Source organism: Staurois parvus, unplaced genomic scaffold, assembly GCF_062004578.1.
Source record: "Staurois parvus isolate SC_StPar_1 unplaced genomic scaffold, SC_StPar_1.0 ptg000795l, whole genome shotgun sequence".
NCBI classification, from domain to species: Eukaryota; Metazoa; Chordata; class Amphibia; order Anura; family Ranidae; genus Staurois; species Staurois parvus.
The window spans coordinates 1,934,429-1,955,361 of NW_028318591.1; the positions used below are offsets into that span (position 1 = coordinate 1,934,429).

At 48.2% G+C, this 20,933-nt stretch overlaps 1 protein-coding gene across 1 annotated transcript in view; it reads left to right on the plus strand.

Annotated features, from left to right (window-relative positions):
• The first annotated feature begins 496 nt into the window (after positions 1-496).
• The window catches only part of LOC149444263 (beta-1,4-galactosyltransferase 3-like), a 134,709-nt gene continuing 114,272 nt past the window's right edge, over positions 497-20,933 (plus strand). The window contains exon 1 of the mRNA XM_089654743.1: positions 497-598. The gene's annotated coding sequence lies outside the window, so the exon portion shown is untranslated. The remainder of the gene's footprint in view (positions 599-20,933) is intronic.

Sequence of the window (20,933 nt, forward strand, 5' to 3'; positions counted from 1 at the left end):
ACACGGGCCCGGGAGCCCCATGAGTTGTCAGTCCGCCCCTAGATGTTACCCAGGTTCTGTTAATCACCCAGCTGACCCGCTGACGTTACCAAGGTTCTGCTAATCGCCTGGCTGACCCGCTGACGTTACCAAGGTTCTGCTAATCGCTCGGCTGACCCGCTGAGGTTACAAAGGTCTAAAGTCACCAACCCAATAAAATGAAGGTGGCAGTTAGAACTCAGCTCCCTATAGGTCACTTTAAATGCTGAAACCAGAAGAACAGCAATGCAACCAGGCAATTGGCATTTTATGAATGAGCCAGCTATAGCTGCCCCCATGTCCGTCGTGCAGTCAGCCCCCCATCTCCCTGCACCCCCCTCCCCCATCACTCCGCAAAAACTTCCCCCGAACTTCGCACCAACTTCTCCCCAGCTGCCCTCTGACGTCACCCCTGAGCGGAGGTGGGCGGGGCCGCCCGTGCATCTGACACTCAGCTAGGGCTCTCGCGCAGCCTCAGCACAGCAGCTGGGGAGACGGGCGCGCGGTAGCGGGAGCGCGCATAGAAGTGTAACAGGTGACTGGTGCGGTGAGCGAAGGAGACTGGCAGCTCCGGCTACAGGTACCGGGGGGAGGGGAATCCTACTACTACTTCTACTTGTTACTTTGTAACTTTTACAGATGGCAGCTGCTGGGCATGCTGAGCCTTGTAGTCCCAGAGCAGCTGGAGGACTCTGGTCCAGGGTGTGATCATTAGACCGGGCAGGCGGTGAAGGGTTAAAGGGGAGGGCTGCTTTGCAACAAGAAAGTGTAAAAGTCCTAAAAAATATCATAGGGGAAGGGACACATTTTTGCAATAAAAACAAAAGGCGTCTTGGAGACGTTTGGGGGCGCACAGCGAGGTCACCGGTGGAGACTTCCAGTAAAGGGGGTGACTACAGATCATGGAACCCCATGACAAAAATTTTTGATGGCCGCCTGGTGACCCCTGTACTGTCATCGATGGTACCATACAATGCGGGGACAGGAGAGCGGACAGCTTGGTCAGGACAGTACTAGGTGGGAGGAGGAGGGCAGGAGAACCAGGACCAGCACAGGGAATACACTTTTAGGGCTCCTAGACAAGGTGGCAAAAAGTTTTTCTTGTTTTGTTTTTTTTTTTGTTTGTTTTTATTTTTTTGGTATACGGACCTGAAGGCGCATCGTTTGCTGTGGCCCCGTACACACAGCCGTGTGAAGATCAGGAAACCCGCTCTGCATTCACATCCCTAAAATCATGACATTTAATAAAAATCAGCATCAGAGGGTCCTGCCTACGGCTCGTATTTAACCACTCGCCCCCCTAAGAGGATATACCCCCCCGTCCTGACCAGGCCATTTTTTTCTTTTTGTGATACTGCACTGCGTTACTTTAACTGACAATTACGTGCTCACGCAACGCTGCACCCAAATGAAATTTACGTCCTTTTTTCAATCACAAATAGAGATTTCTTTTGGTGGTATTTGATCACCTTCTGTGTTTTTTATTTTTTGTGCTATAAACAAAAAAAAAGACCAAGTTTTGAAAAAAAACAATGTTTTTTACTTTTTTGCTATTAAACACGTCCAGTAAAAAAAAATGGTAAAAATAAAAATTCGTCATAAATTTAGGCCAAAATGTATTCTGCTCCAAGTCTTTGCTAAAAAAAATAAAATAATCCCAATACGTGTAAATTAATTGGTTTACGTGAAAGTTATTGCGCCTACAAATGGTGATATATGTACAGGAATTTTTTTTTATATATACTAGTAATGGCGGCTACTTATAGCGGGACTGCTGCGGGCTTTCTGACACTGGGGGGGACTGGCTAACTGCCACTGACATCCCAATGACACTAATACAGTGATCAGTGCTAATAAAAAGCACTGACACTGTACTAATGGCACTGGGCAGGAAGGGGTTAACATGAGGGGAGATCAAAGGGTTAACTGTGTGCTTTTTTTTTTTTTTACACTGTGTAATCATGCTATGCAGAGCCATACAAAGCAGCATGCTGGTGTTGACAGGGGAGAGATCTGTATTGTTTACACACAGGTTTCTCACCTGCAAGTGATACTCGGCAATCTCCAGCCTGGACACGGTGATCGACAGCTGAAGCCGCCAATGGCGGCGAAGGTAGGGTCTGAAAGCAGAGACCCTAGAGAATAAAATAGTGGCAGTTCCCATTTTTCATGTCGCACGATATTACCATAAAGGTCTAGAAAATGCAAAATGTCAGTAAAAAAATACACTTAAGTTTGGTGGTGCACCGAAATGAAAATTCTGCTGCAGAAACTGAAAATTCAGGATGCACTTGGCCGGGAACCGAAATGGACAGTTTTTAAAAATTAATTTTTTTTTTTTTTTTAAATGTAATTTTTTTGGAAAAAATACACTTTAATGATTAAAAAAACAAAACACAATATAGACGTCCATTTGTAAAATATGAAAGAGGATGTTACTCTGAGTAAATAGATACCCAACATGTCCTGCTTTAAAATTGCGCACGCTTTTGGAATGGCGGCAAACTACGGTACTTAAAAAAATCTCCATGGGTGACGCTCTAAACTTTTCTACAGGTTAGCAGTGTGAGGTTTCAGAGGAGGTCTAGTGCGAGAATTATTGCTCTCGCTCTGACATTCGCGGCGATACCTCACTTGTGTGGTTTGAACACCGTTTACATATGTGGGCGTGGCCTACATATGCGTTCAGCACTATGCGTTCAGCATTATGCGTGAGCGCGGGGGGGGGGGACTTTAAACTGTTTTTTTTTTTTTTTTATTGTGTTTTTACACTCTCTTTAAAAAAAAAAAATTAATCACTTTCATTCCTATCACAAGGAATGCATGCATCCCTTGTGATAGAAATAAGTAGTGACAGGTCCTCTTTATGGAGAGATATGGGGTCAATAAGACCCCACATCTCTCCTCTATGATGTAAAGCATTAGATCAAAAAAACATTCATCTAGTGATATAAGAAAAAAAAAAAAGGCTTTGATCCAGAAGTGACGTAATGACGTTGCTGCAGTCCTCCAAGGGCATAGAGATGAGTGGAGGCCATCTCTCCTTCACTGGTCTCTATGCCCAGCGCTGGGATCGTTCGGTGGTTTCTCAGGTAAGGCCTCAATGGCCAGGAAATCTGCGAACGGGGACCCAGAAGTGACGTCATAACGTCACATCCGGGTCAGGACAAGAAGGGGAGGGGAGCAAACGTGTCCGCTGGCCTCCCTCCCCTCTAGCTGCCAGTGCACATTGGACCACGCCTGGGCCTGCAGATGGGCAAGCGGAGCCTGGGAGACATAGCGGGCGGGTTTGCACGGGAGGGGGTGGAGACTGTCACCGTAGTGAGCTGTGTGGAAGCAATCGGGCGGCAGCGCAGCCACCCGAATGCTGTCACCTGAAAGGCGAGCCCTGCTGCTTGCCCGCAGCAGGGCTAAAGGTTACAAAAAAACTACCTGCCCGGAACTACATGTACCCGATATCGGGCGATACGAATTCAACATCCCTGTGCCTGCATCCTAGCAACAAAAGGACACTAGTTGGGAAAAGCCAAAACTGTCTGTGTCCTAGCAACAAAAGGATAGTAGATGGCAGAAGCTGCTTGCCTCCTAGCAACAGAAGAACACTAGCCAGCAGAAGTCACCTGCCTCTTAGCCACAGAACACTAGGCAGCAGAAGTCAAAGTTGCCTGCATCCTAGCAACAGAAGGATGATAGGCAGCAGATGCCATCTATATGCTAGCCACAGGAGGGCACTAGTTGGCCAAAGCCAATAGAGGGACACTAAGCAGCAAAACTTAGTTTCCTGTGTCCTAGCAACAGAAGTATAGTAGACGGCAGATGCTGCTTGCATCCTAGCAACATAAGAACACTAGGTGGTTGAAGCTACCTGTATCCTAGCAACAGAAGTCCAATAGCTGGCAGAAGTCACCTGCATCTTAGCAACAGAAGGACGCTGGATGGTTGAAGCCACCTGTATCCTAGCAACAGAAGGCCAGTAGCTGGCAGAAGTCACCTGCATCTTAGCAACAGAAGGATGCTAGGTGATCAAAGCCACCTGCATCCTACCAACAGAAGGACTCAAGGCAGCAGAAGCCGAAGTCAACTGCATCATAGCAAGGATGGTAGGCGGCAGATGCTATCTGCATTCTAGCAACCAAAGGACACAAGATGGAAGATGTGGTCTGCATCCTAGCAACAGAAGGACACTAGGTGGGTGACAGAAGTCGCTTGTATCCTAGCAGCAGAAGAACACTAGATGGGAGAAGCCACCTGCATCCTAAAAATAGGACACTAGGAGGCAGAAGTCAAAGCCAACTGCGTCCTAGCAACAAAGGGATACTAGGTCGTAAAGCCACCTGTATCTTGGCAACAGAAGAATAGGTGGCAGGAACCGCTTCCATCCTAGCAACAGAAGGACACTAGGTGGCAGAAGCCAAAGGCACCTGCATCCTGGCAACAGGATAACACTAGGCAGCAGACGCCAACTGTGTCCTAGCAACAAAAGGATGGTAGGCGGCAGATGCCATCTGCCTCCTAGCAACCAATGGATACTAGGTGGCAGATGCTGTCTGCATCCTAGCAACAGACGGATACTAGGTGGCAGAAACCTCTTACATCCTACCCAACAGAAGGATACTAAGTGGCAGAAGGCAAAGGCACTTGCGTCCTATCAACATAAGAGCACTAGGCAGCAGAAGCTGGCAGAGGTTGCTTGCATCCTAGCAACAGAAGGAGTGTCCTACCAACAGAAGGAAACTGGGCAGCAGATACTGAATTTGTTTGCATCCTAGCAACAGAAGGACACTAGTTTACAGAAGCCGATTGCATTCTAGCAACAGAAGGACACTAGGAAACAGAAGCTGCCTGTGTACTACCAACAAAAGGACACTAGGCAGCAGGAGCTGAAGTTGCCGGTGTCCTAGCCACAGATGGATGGTGGACAGCAGATGCCGCTTGCATCCAAGCAGTAGAAGGACACTAGGTGGCAGAAGCTGAAGCCGCCTGGGTCCTAGCAGCAAAAGGATACTGGGTGGCAGAAACCCTGACTACAGAAGGATGCTTGGTGCAGGGGCGGACTGACAACTCATGGGGCCCCCGGGCAATAGGGGATCATGGGGCCCCTGTGTCCTTGCCCACACTCAACGCACACCCAAAAAAGCCTATAAAAAAGGTACCAGGGGAATTTCATGGGGCCCCCTTCTGACCCTGGGCCCTCGGGCAGTGCCCGAGTGCTCGAATGGTCAGTCCGCCCGTGGCTTAGTGGCTTCGTTTTATCAATAGTGTGTAATCAGAAGCCACCTGCGTCCTAGCAACAGATCACTAGAAAGGTGTCACCAGAACAGGAGGTGAAGGTAAACCTTCCAATGGGGACACCTGTTCTGATGACAACTGTCTAAAGCTGACCATACTGTAGATGGATAGAATTTCGAATGAAAATTCTTAGGAAAAATTTTAGTAAAATATGTACAAAAATTCTCAGAATGTTTGAATATTTTTCCAAAGTATTTGTTTTCTTTTAAGGGCCAGTTCATACTACATGAATTTGTGTGCTTTTTGTCGGCATCCAAAATACACAGAAAGTAGATTATATGTTTGTCAGTGTCATAGTTCTCATCAGTGCTTGCAGTTCCATTGCGTTCTGGATGCAGAAAAAAAACGTAGAGCATGGTGCATTTTTCCTGTACAGAACAGAACGTGGTAAAGCGCACCGGAATGCACGTCCCTATTTAAATTCTAGAAAGAGAGAGGAAAAAATGTACCAAGATGCGTAAAAAACACGCATGCAGAAACGCATCCGTAATGCATCTGGACTGCATTTCTGTAGTGTGAAACCTTAAGGGCCACTTCACACTACATGTGTTTGTGTGCTTTTTTTTTTGTTTTCTGCGTCAAAAATGCACAGAAAGTAGATTCTGTGATTTTAAAACAAATTGTAGTGAGCGCTCTTAAATAAATGCAGCAGCTTGAACACTCCAAGTAGCCACAATACCTTTAAAATATGTATATATAAATGTAAATAATGAAAGTGCAGTGCTCAAAATGGATTAAAGGCAGTATAAAGTCAATGCGATATCTGCGGTGCTGTCTGGATTTGAAGAAAGCTTCCAGAATTTTACTGCTTCAAATAATAGCAATGCGCACTCACCAGAAACGCATGGATTATGCGCATGTAGGAATAATCATCCCAGATGTCAGATCCATCGAAGCCAGGTGGTGGGCATCCCTCTCACGGTGGGTCATCAAGGACTCCAAATCAGGTCCAGAGGTCCCCTTAAGGTCAGTCAGGTAATCCACACTGATGGTAATGATCCCTCCTCTGGAGGGCCATCTTTATTGGGGTCAGTACTGCTGTTTTTCACTTTTAATAGTTTTTGTGATGTGCATACTGCCCTGTTCTGTTATTGACCAATAAAATTCATCCAAGAACATACTACACTATCTCTGGCACCTGTTTTCTGTGGCTCCTATGTGGAGCTATTACCACCACAGAGAAGGTGCCTATACCATCCAGAGGAGGGATCATTACCATCAGTGTGGATTACCTGACTGACCTTAAGGGGACCTCTGGACCTGATTTGGAGTCCTTGATGACCCACCGTGAGAGGGATGCCCACCACCTGGCTTCGATGGATATGACGTCTGGGATGATTATTCCTACATGCTCATAATCCATGTGTTTCTGGTGAGTGCGCATTGCTATTATTTGAAGCAGTAAAATTCTGGAAGCTTTCTTCAAATCCAGACAGCACCGCGGATATCGCATTGACTTTATACTGCCTTTAATCCATTTTGAGCGCTGCACTTTTATTATTTACATTTAGAGTCTATGATTGTCAATGTCATAGTTTACATCAGTGCTTGCAGTTGTAGTGCGTTCCAGATGCAGAAGAAAAAACAGTAAAACACGTTGCAATTTTCCTGCACAGAACTGTACTGGAACGTGGTAAAACGCATAAAAAAAATGCACCGGAACGCACTATTTAAATTGAAGAGAGGGAAAAATGAAGCAGAACGCACCAAAAACACATCAAAACTGTGCATGCAGAAATGTATCCAGAACACATCTGGACTGCGTTTCTATAGCGTGAATCGGCCCTTAAGGATAAGTTCACCTTTTGGATAAAAATAATGAATGTGCATTTATTATTTTTGTCCAATGGAGTCTGCAAAGCATTGCACCAGCGATCAGTAGATTGCTGATGCCATGCTGAACTCTGTGAATGAGTGACGCAGCTGTGTGGGCGGAGCCCCGTACGGCCACGCAGTTTTCAAATCTGACAGTACGGGGAGAAGCGTTTCTCGGGCACGGGGGGGAGGAAGGGTTTGTCCAGCGCGGGGGGAGGAAGGGTTTCTCGGGCACGGGGGGAGGAAGGGTTTCTCGGGCACGGGGGGGAGGAAGGGTTTCTCGGGCACGGGGGGGGGGGGGAAGGGTTTCTCGGGCACGGGGGGGGGGAGGAAGGGTTTGTCCAGCGCGGGGGGAGGAAGGGTTTGTCCAGCGCGGGGGGGAGGAAGGGTTTCTCGGGCAACAGGGGGGAGGAAGGGTTTCTCGGGCACGGGGGGGAGGAAGGGTTTGTCCAGCGCGGGGGGGAGGAAGGGTTTCTCGGGCACGGCGGGAGGAGGAAGGGTTTCTCGGGCACGGCGGGAGGAGGAAGGGTTTCTCGGGCACGGGGGGGAGGAAGAGTTTGTCCAGCGCGGGGGGGAGGAAGGGTTTCTCGGGCACGGCGGGAGGAGGAAGGGTTTCTCTGGCACGGCGGGAGGAAGGGTTTCTCTGGCACGGGGGGAGGAAGGGTTCCCCGCACTATCTGTCAGAGGGAAGGGGGGCAGCAGGCATGGTGGCGGCTATGGGAACATGTAACTTGTTCCCAAAGGTGAACTTTTCCTTTAACATCTGATTTTGGAATGAATACGCTTTACCGTGCGATAAACTGATAGAAATTCCTTTCTTGAAGAAAAATTTCCCATCCTTGCTCCTTCAGCTTTTCTTGTCACTGCAGTCAACAACTGTGACTATGATCCCACTAATGATTACACACTTTCTTCGAACCTTCTTTTCATTTAAAAATTCAATTCCTGGATGGCCAGCTTAAGAGGTGAATTCTTCTCACTTCCTATAAATTTCCTTTGTGTTTCCAGACAGGAAGTGAAGGGAAATACACCCAGCAGAAAATAGCAACAAATTGACGGGATTTTGACCCTTCACTATTCTATTCAATTTTTTTTTTTTTTTTTATATACAGGCGTACCTCGGTTTACGAACGCCTCATTTAATGTAATTTTCAGTTTACGAATGAAAATCCATTGAAAATAATGCCTCGGTTTACAAATGTTTTTCGCATTATGAACGAATTCATTGGTTTTCAATGCATTTACAATTTTTTTTTTAGTCACGTCCCTGTACAGTATTTATGCCTTTAAAGTGCACTTTATAAAGAGATACAGAGAACAGATAAAACTTTTTTTTTTTTTTTTTTTTTACTTTTTTCTGACCTCCGGAACGGATTAATTGGTTTTCAGTGCATTCCTATGGGAAACCGCGTTTCGGATTACGAATTTTTCGAAATATGAAAAGTCCCGCAGAACGAATTAAATTCGTAAACCGAGATACGCCTGTAATGGCTTTGCATACACTCTGTGGGCCTCTTTTAAGTGATAGGATGAGATGCTGAGGCTGATTTACCAAAGAAGTTGAGAATCTTCACTGGAAAGAATTGTATGAATGTTCACTTCTGTTATCCAATCGTGAAAAGCTATTTTCTATTCACATTAAATGCCCAGTCATGTGCAGATACTTTCAACCTGATTGGATAATTGAAGTGAATATAAATAAAGTTTTTTGAGTGAAGATTCTCAATTCTTTAAGGCTTGGTTCACATCTGTATGGGTGGTGCCACTGCGGGACCCGCACAAATACCTGCAACCGCACCACCCACACAGAGGAATGGGGGACCCCCACAAATAGCTGCAACCGCACCACCCACACAGAGGAATGGGGGACCCCCACAAATAGCTGCAGCACCCACACAGAGGAATAGGGGACCCCCACAAATACCTGCACCACCCACACATAGGAATGGGGGACCCGCACAAATCCCTGCAGCCGCACCACCCACACAGAGGAATGGGGGACCCGCACAAATACCTGCAGCCGCAGCACCCACACAGAGGAATGGGGGACCCCCACAAATACCTGCAACCGTAGCACCCACACAGAGGAATGGGGGACCCGCACAAATACCTGCAACCGTAGCACCCACACAGAGGAATGGGGGACCCACACAAATACCTGCAGCCGCACCACCCACACAGAGGAATGGGGGACCCGCACAAATACCTGCAGCCGCACCACCCACACAGAGGAATGGGGGACCCGCACAAATACCTGCAGCCGCAGCACCCACACAGGGGAATGGGGGACCCCCACAAATACCTGAAGCCGCACCACCCACACAGGGGAATGGGGGACCCCCACAAATACCTGCAACCGTAGCACCCACACAGAGGAATGGGGGACCCGCACAAATACCTGCAACCGCAGCACCCACACAGAGGAATAAAGGACCCGCACAAATACCTGCAGCCGCACCACCCACACAAAGGAATGGGGGACCCTCACAAGTACCTGCAGCCGCCCAGGCTGCTGCATTTGCAGCTTAAGGGGAGCAGTTGGGGTGGGGCTGTAATAACATGGCTCAACCACTTGTTTGTCTTGCTCCCTAATTACAAGTGTAAACATAGCTTTAGTAAACTAGCCCAAAAGTGTCAAACCTCTAAAACAGAATCTAAAATCGGAAACAAATGAAACATCTTCACTGGCCAGAAAAAAAAAAAAGGTTTACTCCCAGAAAGACAAACAATGTATCCATTATACATTACATTAAAGTGTTACTAAACCCCGGACCCTGCGTTCACTGTATCCGGTCTCCCCGGACCCTGCGTTCACTGTATCCGGTCTCCCCGGACCCTGCGTTCACTGTATCCGGTCTCCCCGGACCCTGCGTTCACTGTATCCGGTCTCCCCGGACCCTGCGTTCACTGTATCCGGTCTCCCCGGACCCTGCGTTCACTGTATCCGGTCTCCCCGGACCCTGCGTTCACTGTATCCGGTCTCCCCGGACCCTGCGTTCACTGTATCCGGTCTCCCCGGACCCTGCGTTCACTGTATCCGGTCTCCCCGGACCCTGCGTTCACTGTATCCGGTCTCCCCGGACCCTGCGTTCACTGTATCCGGTCTCCCCGGACCCTGCGTTCACTGTATCCGGTCTCCCCGGACCCTGCGTTCACTGTATCCGGTCTCCCCGGACCCTGCGTTCACTGTATCCGGTCTCCCAGGACCCTGCATTCACTGTATCCGGTCTCCCCGGACCCTGCATTCACTGTATCCGGTCTCCCAGGACCCTGCATTCACTATATCTGCTCTCCCCGGACCCTGCATTTACTATATCCGGTCTCCCCGGACCCTGCATTCACTATATCCGGTCTCCCCGGACCCTGCGTTCACTATATCCGGTCTCCCCGGACCCTGCGTTCACTATATCCGGTCTCCCCGGACCCTGCGTTCACTATATCCGGTCTCCCCGGACCCTGCGTTCACTATATCCGGTCTCCCCGGACCCTGCGTTCACTATATCCGGTCTCCCCGGACCCTGCGTTCACTATATCCGGTCTCCCCGGACCCTGCTTTCACTGTATCTGGTTTCCTACAGTACAAACAACATGGAAATGCAATTATTGTAGTAAATATAAACTGCTAAATACCTTTTCTCATCAGCAGTTAGAGCAGACTTGTGACTTCTATCAGTTTTTAGCAGAGCGTGCGTGTTTTATTTATCTTTTTTTTTTTTTTTTTTTTTTCAACTTATGATTTTATTGCTATCACATAGGGAACCAATAGGCCCCTATATATTAGCATATGAGTGACAGGTTGTCTTTGTAGGGGGGAGGGGGTGGTTAGAGGAGCAGGAGAGGGGTAGTGTATACAGAGAATGGCTGTCGCTATATGTCGGTGCTGATTTTTAAATGCAACTGCCGGCTTTTTTTTTCTTCACTATAGCTCAGAGAATTAGCTGTCACTTTCCCCAGAGCTAAAGGAAACTTTGTTTCTGTTATCGGGAAATAAACTAAAAGGAAACATTGTTTCTTTTAGCTGGGGGGAAAGTGACAGTTGATTCTCTTAGCTAAAGTGAAGAAAAAAAAGCCGGTAATTACATTTAAAAACCGGCACTGACCTATAGTGACAGCCAGTCACTGTATACATTGATCCTGTCCTGCCTTTATCCTCCACCCCCCTACATCTGCAGTCTGCAGTACACACAGTCCCCTGTATTGGCACCTGTATCGGCTAAATTTTTCCTACCAGTAGAGTGCCGATAAGGGCTATTTTCGGCCGATATGCTTCGATGGCCAAAATTCAGGTGCATCCCTAGTTTTCATTGCTGGGTTCTCTTTTAGAGGTAGTCCCCCCCCACTTCTATCAAAGTGGCCACACCAGAAGTCAGTGTGAATCTCCATCGATTGGGTACACAGGCAGCAGTAAAAACCTGGCAGAGGTCCAAACCCTCCCTCCCTCATCTGTAACATGACCTGGGCTTCTTACCTTCTGCCTGACCCGTATCATAACTAACATTGCTAGACATGTTTGCATAGGCGTGTTCTGACATGTTGTAATCCCATGCAAATAATAAACACTATACCTCTATTCAGGGAGCGCCCAATACATACATAGGACAAACACAATATCATATATTGATTGTGTGAATAGGAAATGGTAATTACAGCGGCTCCTGGTTCTGTAGGATGGAGTGGCCATCAGACACACACACGGGTAGAACGGTGATTGCAAGCTGCTGGCATCTGGGCTGCCATAACCGTGGAGGACTCTGCACCCAAGTTGCCAGTTTTGAACCCAAATTGCCCATTTCTAATGTGTTTTTCCCAAGATCCAAGGCCATGTAAAATGTACACACCAGAAGCCCGCTCATTATTGTTTTCTTCAACGACACCATCATCTTCATGGATAAGTCTTTTCTAATGTCAGAAATATTACTCGCACACCAGAGCCTAAAGGAGGCCGAGTTTCCACCTTCACCAGTTGTGGTGTCACTTTTTGTTGGGTCAAACATCGCCATGCCTGACCATTGGCTTACATCGCCTCTCCTGCTGGAGAGAGACTATCGAGAGTGCTGCCCAGACATGAGCACTGGAGCCGTATTGCAGGTAAGGGAACACCATGACCTGGAAAATGTTTCTGGTGCCAAACTCAGAATTAGCTGCACATTTTGAGCTACTGAACCTCTAACTCATAAACATGCAGCTACAGTGAGCAATAACATGAAAACCTGAATCCTTTTTGCTCCAAAAAAGTAAAAAAAAATCCAATAAGAACAAACCTTACAGAAGAAAAATGTGAAAAAACACAAAGGAAAGGTTTTTCAACGTAAGCCAACATAGGCCAGCAGGTCCTACCTTGACTAACTCATTACCACTTGCTTTGTTGGTAAACAAAAGCCACATGACCGTAGTCGCATGTCTTTTACTTACCACTTATATCAGGTCGCACTGGGGTTTATTTACTAAAGCTGGAGAGTGCAAAATCAGACTCCCTTCTGCATAGAAACCAATCAGCTTCCAGGTTTCATTGCCAAAGCTTCATTGAACAAGCTGAGGTTAGAAGCTGATTGGTTTCTATGCAGAAGGGAGTCTGATTTTGGACTCTCCAGCTTTAGTAAATAAACCCCACTGTGTCTGCATCTTTTCGGGAGCTAGAGGCTTTCAAAGGAGATGTATTTTATTTTTGTTTAATAGAGTGAAGGGAGCATGAGTATGGTGGGTTGTCTGATCACTAGAAGTACCGTATTTTCCGGCGTATAAGACGACCCCCTACTTTTCCTGTTAAAATATAGGGTTTGGGCTCTGACACCAATGATGGGGCACGATTCCTCGCTCTGACACCAATGATGGGGCACGATTCCTCGCTCTGACACCAGTGATGGGGCACGATTCCTCGCTCTGACACCAGTGATGGGGCACGATTCCTCCCTCTGACACCAGTGATGGGGCACGATTCCTCCCACTGACACCAGTGATGGGGCACGATTCCTCCCACTGACACCAGTGATGGGGCACGATTCCTCCCACTGACACCAGTGATGGGGCACGATTCCTCCCACTGACACCAGTGATGGGGCACGATTCCTCCCACTGACACCAGTGATGGGGCACGATTCCTCCCACTGACACCAGTGATGGGGCACGATTCCTCCCACTGACACCAGTGATGGGGCACGATTCCTCGCGCCCGATTCCTCGCTCTGACACCAATGATACGTGCCGGGACATTGGTCTCTGGTAGTGCAGCAAGGGCAAGGCGATAAGCATGCGTGCCGGGACATTGGTCTCTGGTAGTGCGTCAAAGGCAAGGCGGTAAGCATGCGTGCCGGGACATTGGTCTCTCGTAGTGCGTCAAGGGCAAGGCGGTAAGCATGCGTGCCAGGTCATTGGTCTCTGGTAGTGCGTCAAGGGCAAGACTTACGGAAAGCATGCGTGCCGGGACATTGGTCTCTGGTAGTGCGGCAAGGGCAAGGCGGTAAGCATACGTGCCGGGACATTGGTCTCTGGTAGTGTGTCAAGGGCAAGGCGGTAAGCATGCGTGCCGGGACATTGGTCTCTGGTAGTGTGTCAAGGGCAAGGCGGTAAGCATGCGTGCCGGGTCATTGGTCTCTGGTAGTGCGTCAAGGGCAAGACTTACGGAAAGCATGCGTGCCGGGACATTGGTCTCTGGTAGTGCGGCAAGGGCAAGGCGGTAAGCATACGTGCCGGGACATTGGTCTCTGGTAGTGTGTCAAGGGCAAGGCGGTAAGCATGCGTGCCGGGACATTGGTCTCTGGTACTGCGTCAAGGGCAAGGCGGTAAGCATGCGTGCCGGGACATTGGTCTCTGGTAGTGCGTCAAGGGCAAGGCGGTAAGCATACGTGCCGGGTCATTGGTCTCTGATAGTGCGGCAAGGGCAAGGCGGTAAGCATGCGTGCTGGAACATTGCTCTCTGGTAGTGCGTCAAGGGCAAGGCGGTAAGCATGCGTGCCGGGACATTGGTCTCTGGTAGTGCGTCAAGGGCAAGGCGGTAAGCATGCGTGCCGGGTCATTGGTCTCTGGTAGTGCGTCAAGGGCAAGGTGGTAAGCATGCGTGCCGGGACATTGGTCTCGGGTGAGGATTAGACGTGTATGGGAGTCAACGTTTATATAGTGGGTTGAAACTGAATGGGAGTATTTGTGCAGCATCAGGTAATGTCGTACAACGTGTGTAATTAATTAATGCCGGCATACCGGAGCGTCTTCATAGTGAGACACAAATCCGGGTGTGTCGTGTACCTCAAATTAGCCTACGCACTGTAAATTGTTGGCACTAATCTATTAATGACACCTCTCTTTATGAAAGGCGTTCTTAAAGCACTTTGTAAAATATTTTAATTGCACGTGTATGGAGGCTGCCACACCTACCTTTAGCTGGGTGGCATTTGGTGCTACTTACTCCTTTTTATTAACATATGATTTTTGACCTTATTTTTATCCTTTATTGCAGCTCAGTGCTGCGGGTCTCCTGTTGCCTCTTTACAGCCACTTCTTGTCTACAGTGACTCCATTGATGGTTGCATGGCATTTATTACAGTGCCTGCTGCATGCCAGTTGTAGTCCCATTTTGAAAGCCCATGTAACAGGGTGACAACGCAGGAGCACAATTGGGAGATGGAGAGAGAGCGTTGTCACTCTGTAACAGGAAGTTCCTGAATCAAGACTTTCATGGCAGGATCACCAGGGATTAGTTTAATGAATTCTACAGATTTAAAAATATTCAAGGTGACCTTTTTTTGGTTTTACATTAACAATGGGATTTTAGTGGCGGGGTTTATACCTACTTTAATACAAAATCCTATCCAGTGACTGGAGCGCAGTGTGTTGTAAAGGGAAGTCCGCCCGTTACACAGGCCATGTTGTATTATCCTTTCATTTCAAAATGCAGACAGTTATACTTTAAAGGGGTTCAAATATTTTACCGGCGGGCTTCTGTTTTGTGTACAAAACTTCCCTGGAATCTCACTGCTGGGGTCACTAGCTCACAGTTGTTTCCTGAAGTCTGCACAGAGCCCGAGTTCACATGTCAGGCATCCCCTGTCAGGTTACTGCAGCAAGCCTTTCATGTGTGTTAGTATACGGGGAACTCAGGGGATGATGGGGGTTTAGTGATTCCTTCTTACAACTTTGGGGCTGAATAGGTGACTCTAGTCCCTTCCATTTAGAGCAGTGGTTCTCAACCTTCCTAATGCCGTGACCCTTTAATACAGTTCCTAATGTTTTGGTGACCCCCAACCATAAAATTATTTACCCAGTAATTATAATTCATGAGTGTCGTTTTACCTCCAATACTGCTGCTTTCAACACAGTAGCTGCTTTCTGCACAGTAGCTGCTTTCTGCACAGTAGCTGCTTTCTGCACAGCAGCTGCTTTCTGCACAGCAGCTGCTTTCTGCACAGCAGCTGCTTTCTGCACAGCAGCTGCTTTCTGCACAGCAGCTGCTTTCTGCACAGTAGCTGCTGTTTATACATTGGAAATATATTTCCGATGGTCTTAGGTGACCACTGTGAAAGGGTTGTTCGACCCCCAAAGGGGTCACGACCCACAGGTTGAGAACCACTGATTTAGGTTGAAGCTGTTCCTGCAATGGTCTCTGTATCTACAGGACAGACACGGGTAAGACTCAGCAATGCTTGCTTAAATCCCTGCAGTGACCTGAAGATGATATGTTTTGCTTTCTCAACCATAATCTTGGACCTAAAGTAACATCAACAGTGTACCCTGACCATAAATTGTATGTGTAGAGAAGTGTAATATTTGTCTGGAATTCCTCCAGAAAATAACAGAGCTCTTCCTGGTATGTGAGTGTGCCTAGGCACCCCTGATGTCAGGTCGCTTCTTGTGGCTAGGCCCCCCTGATATCAGGTCGCTTCTTTTGCCTAGGCACCCCTGATATCAGGTCACTTCTTGTGCCTAGGCACCCCTGATATCAGGTCGTTTCTTTCGGCTAGGCACCCCTGATATCAGGTCGCTTCTTGTGCCTAAGCACCCCTGATATCAGGTCGTTTCTTGTGCCTAGGCACCCCTGATATCAGGTAGTTTCTTGTGCCTAGGCACCCCTGATATCAGCTCGCTTCTTGTGGCTAGGCCCCCCTGATATCAGCTCGCGTCTTGTGGCTAGGCCCCCCTGATATCAGCTCGCTTCTTGTGGCTAGGCCCCCCTGATATCAGCTCGCTTCTTGTGGCTAGGCCCCCCTGATATCAGCTCGCGTCTTGTGGCTAGGCACCCCTGATATCGGCTCGCTTCTTGTGGCTAGGCACCCCCTGATATCGGGTCGCTTCTTGTGGCTAGGCACCCCCTGATATCGGGTCGCTTCTTGTGGCTAGGCACCCCCTGACATCGGGTCGCTTCTTGTGGCTAGGCACCCCCTGACATCGGGTCGCTTCTTGTGGCTAGGCACCCCCTGACATCGGGTCGCTTCTTGTGGCTAGGCACCCCCTGACATCGGGTCGCTTCTTGTGGCTAGGCACCCCCTGACATCGGGTCGCTTCTTGTGGCTAGGCACCCCCTGACATCGGGTCGCTTCTTGTGGCTAGGCACCCCCTGACATCGGGTCGCTTCTTGTGGCTAGGCACCCCCTGACATCGGGCCGCTTCTTGTGGCTAGGCACCCCCTGACATCGGGCCGCTTCTTGTGCCTAGGCACCCCCTGACATCGGGCCGCTTCTTGTGCCTAGGCACCCCCTGACATCGGGCCGCTTCCCGTGCCTAGGCACCCCCTGACATCGGGCCGCTTCCCGTGCCTAGGCACCCCCTGACATCGGGCCGCTTCCCGTGCCTAGGCACCCCCTGACATCGGGCCGCTTCCCGTGCCTAGGCACCCCCTGACATCGGGCCGCTTCCCGTGCCTAGGCACCCCCTGACATCGGGCCGCTTCCCGTGCCTAGGCACCCCCTGACATCGGGCCGCTTCCCGTGCCTAGGCACCCCCTGACATCGGGCCGCTTCCCGTGCCTAGGCACCCCCTGACATCGGGCCGCTTCCCGTGCCTAGGCACCCCTTGACATCGGGCCGCTTCCCGTGCCTAGGCACCCCCTGACATCAGGCCGCTTCCCGTGCCTAGGCACCCCCTGACATCAGGCCGCTTCCCGTGCCTAGGCACCCCCTGACATCAGGCCGCTTCCCGTGCCTAGGCACCCCCTGACATCAGGCCGCTTCCCGTGCCTAGGCACCCCCTGACATCAGGCCGCTTCCCGTGCCTAGGCACCCCCTGACATCAGGCCGCTTCCCGTGCCTAGGCACCCCCTGACATCTGGTCACATCCTGTGCCTAGGCACTGCTATCAGGTCCACTCTGGGGGATTTAGGGCTTGTTCACACTTGACTGTTTTACCAACACTTGCCAAACGCCCCTATAGTGTTTGGCAAGCGTTGGTCCGGCGTTTGCGGAGCGGTTTTTAGCGCTCCACAAACGCCGCATGCGCGGTTTAGCGGCGGTTGCTAGGCGTTTGCCGAGCGTTAAAAATGCCCCACAAACGCCTATAATGAAGTTTAAATGGTGTTACCGCTCCGCAAACACCGGCCGGACGTTTGCAGAGTGGCACCATAGACTAGAATAGGACGCTTCAACGCCTCCTGACTCGACCAGAGGTTTTGCTGCGATGCTCCCGTTAGAACAGCACCATGTGCTACAATGTGCAGAATTGTCCGAGGCGTTTGGGAAGCGGTAAAAAAACTCTTCCCAAACGCCTCTCTGCCACCAGCACACAACGCTAGTGTGAACGTAGCCTTACAGTGGGGAAAATAATTTATGGATCCTCTGCAGATTTTGTACGTTTGCCCACTTACAAAAGAAATGAAGGGCCTATAATTTTTATCATAGGTGTATTTTAAATGATAGAGACAGATAACGACCACAAATCCAGAAAAACCACAATACAAATGTTATAAATGGAGTTGCCGTTCAGTGAGTAATATAAGTATTTGATCCCCAAGCAAACATGACTCCGTACTTGGTGGAGGAGAATCCCTTGTTGGCGAGCACAGAGGTCAGACGTTTCTTGTAGTTGGTTGCCAGGTCTGCACACATCTCAGGAGGGATTTTGGTCCTCTCTTCTTTACAGATCTTCTCTAAATCCTTAAGGCTTTTTTTGGCTGTCACTTGGCAACTCGAAGTTTCAGTTCCCTCCATAAATTCTCTATAGGATTAAGGTCCGGAGACTGGCTAGGCCCCTCCATGACATTAATGTGCTTCTGGAGCCACTCCTTTGTTGCCTTGGTGGTATGTTTTTGGTCATATTCATGCTGGAAGACCCATCTATGACCCATCTTCAGTGTTCTGGCTGAGGGAAGAAGGTTCTCATCCAAGATTTTACAATACATGGCGCCGTCCATTGGCCCCTCAATGTGGCAAGGTCAGTCTGTACGTTTAGCAGAGAAACCGCCCCAGAGCATAATGTATCCACCTCTGTATTTGACTGTAGGGATGGTGTTCTTGGGGTCATAGTCAGCATTTTTCTTCTTCCAAACACAGCGAGTCGAGTTAATGCCAAAGAACTCACATTTGGTCTCATCTGACCACAGAACTTTCTCCCAATCCTTCTCTGAATCATTTAGATGTTCATTGGAAAACGTCAGATGGACCTGTACATGTGCCTTCTTGAGGAGGGGGACCTTGCGGCACTGCAGGACTTCAATCCATTGCAGCGTATTGTGTTACCAATGGTTTGTTTGGTGACTGTGGTCCCAACTGCCTTGAGATCATTCACAAGCTCCTCCCGTGTAGTTCTGGACTGATCCTTCACTTTTCTCATGATCATCCTTGTTCCATGAGGTGAAATCTTGCATGGAGCTCCATACTGAGGCTGATTGATAGTAATTTTGTATTCCATTTGCAAATAATCGCTCCAGCAGTTGTCTCCTTCTCACCAAACATCTTGCTGATGGTCTTGTAGCCCATTTCGACCTTGTGCAGGTCTACAATCTTGTCCCTGATGTCCTTTGACAGCTCTTTGGTCTTGCCCATGGTGGTGCCCAAGAAAGAGATTCTGTGGACAGGTGTATTTTACACACATAATGAGTTATTAGGAGCACCTTCTTACATTGACAGGACCAATCTGTGTATTACATGAGCACACAGCCAGTCTGTGGGAGCCAGAATCATTGTTGGTTGGTAGGGGATCAAATACTTATTTTACTCGCTGAACTGCACCTCAATTTATAACATTTGTATCGTGTTTTTCTGGATTTCTGGTTGATATTCTGTCTCTTTCATTTAAAATACACCTATGATACAAATTATAGACCCTTCATTTCTTTGTGAGTGGGCAAACTTACAAAAACTGCAGGGGATCAAATAATTATTTTCCCCACTGTATGTACGTTTCAGGGATTTTAGGAAACGTTGTTGCAGATTCCTACCTTTTGTTATTCTGAAGAAATAGCGGTTTGTCTGTCTTTGCCCATAAGTACAATGAATGTGACTGAGAGTGACTTTATAATTATCAGCTGCCGCACTTGAAGGGTTCTAATGAGGAAAGTGACAAGATCTGCATCCCTTTAGACGTGATTTCCCTTTGGAAGTATCTCACCAAAACGGAACCTCCTGTTGCAGGGGACGCCCAAAATCTGACTTGTATCTTGGTGCAGGCTTTTGGGAAAATCAGTCAGCCAATGACTATAGCAGGAAATGCCATTTCTGGGGGTGTTCTATACACCATTTGTCTACAGATCGTCTGCATTTTACAGAAAATTGCAGAGCTTCAGATTGAAAAGCAAGGGTAATTTTTTTAATAACATTCAATTACAATATGACTAGGGATGTACCTATATATCAGCGGCTGAAACATATTGGCCAAAAATTGTGTTGTTGGTGTTTTGCCGATCGGAAAAAAGCTGCTGATAATGGTGCTGATACATGCAAAGTCGCATCTCATAGACTTTCATAAAAAAACGCCCCCTAGTGACTTCAGTGCAAAATCGCGTCTTGTTGATTTTCCTACAAAGTCATGTCCCTATTGACTTTAATGCAGAAACACCCTCTAGTGACTTCAGTGCAAAATGTACAGCCACATTAATTAAATTAAGAAAAAAAAAGATTACAAACTGTCCATTTTCAGTTTCGGTTTTCAGCCAAGGGCATCCTGAATTTTTGGTTTCGGCACCAGAATTTTCATTTTGGTGCGCCACTAAGTATGAATTGTGTGTGTGTGTATATGTATATGTGTGTGTGTATGTGTGTGTGTGTGTGTGTGTGTATGTATATGTGTGTGTGTGTGTGTGTATATATATATATATATATATATATATATATATATATATATATATATATATATATAAAAATTTTCTTCAGAAGTGGAGTTACCCTTTTAAGCAGATGGAGGGATTCCCTTGTGGGTTACCAACATCCCCAGGCAATTCCTCTTCACTGGGAACAGTTCCTCTTTCCCCCGATGAAACGTTTCTGACGAAACGTGCATGGGGCGGGGCACATGATCTGGCGCCACTACGCATGTGTGCCATATGGCGAAATGTGATGAGCTCTATTTCTGCTGCTGCTTTGTGAGTACATTATGTTAATGTATGGCCTTTTCTTTGATGGGTTACATAAAACATGAGCATTCCTGGAAGTGAAGAGGAATAACCTGGGGCTGTTGGAGCGATTCCCTTCCCGGCTACCATCTGCTTCATATTACGAAAGACCGCTTGTGACCTCTATACTAAGGGGGTCTCTGGATTCGATAAGTGGCATATTTTTAGTGGTGGTGAAGATCGTGGTGATTCACTGGGTGTTGGAGAACTTAGAGAAGGGTAACTCCACTTCTGCGGGGGAAAAAATGGCAAATAAAAATATTTCCTATATAATTCCTATACA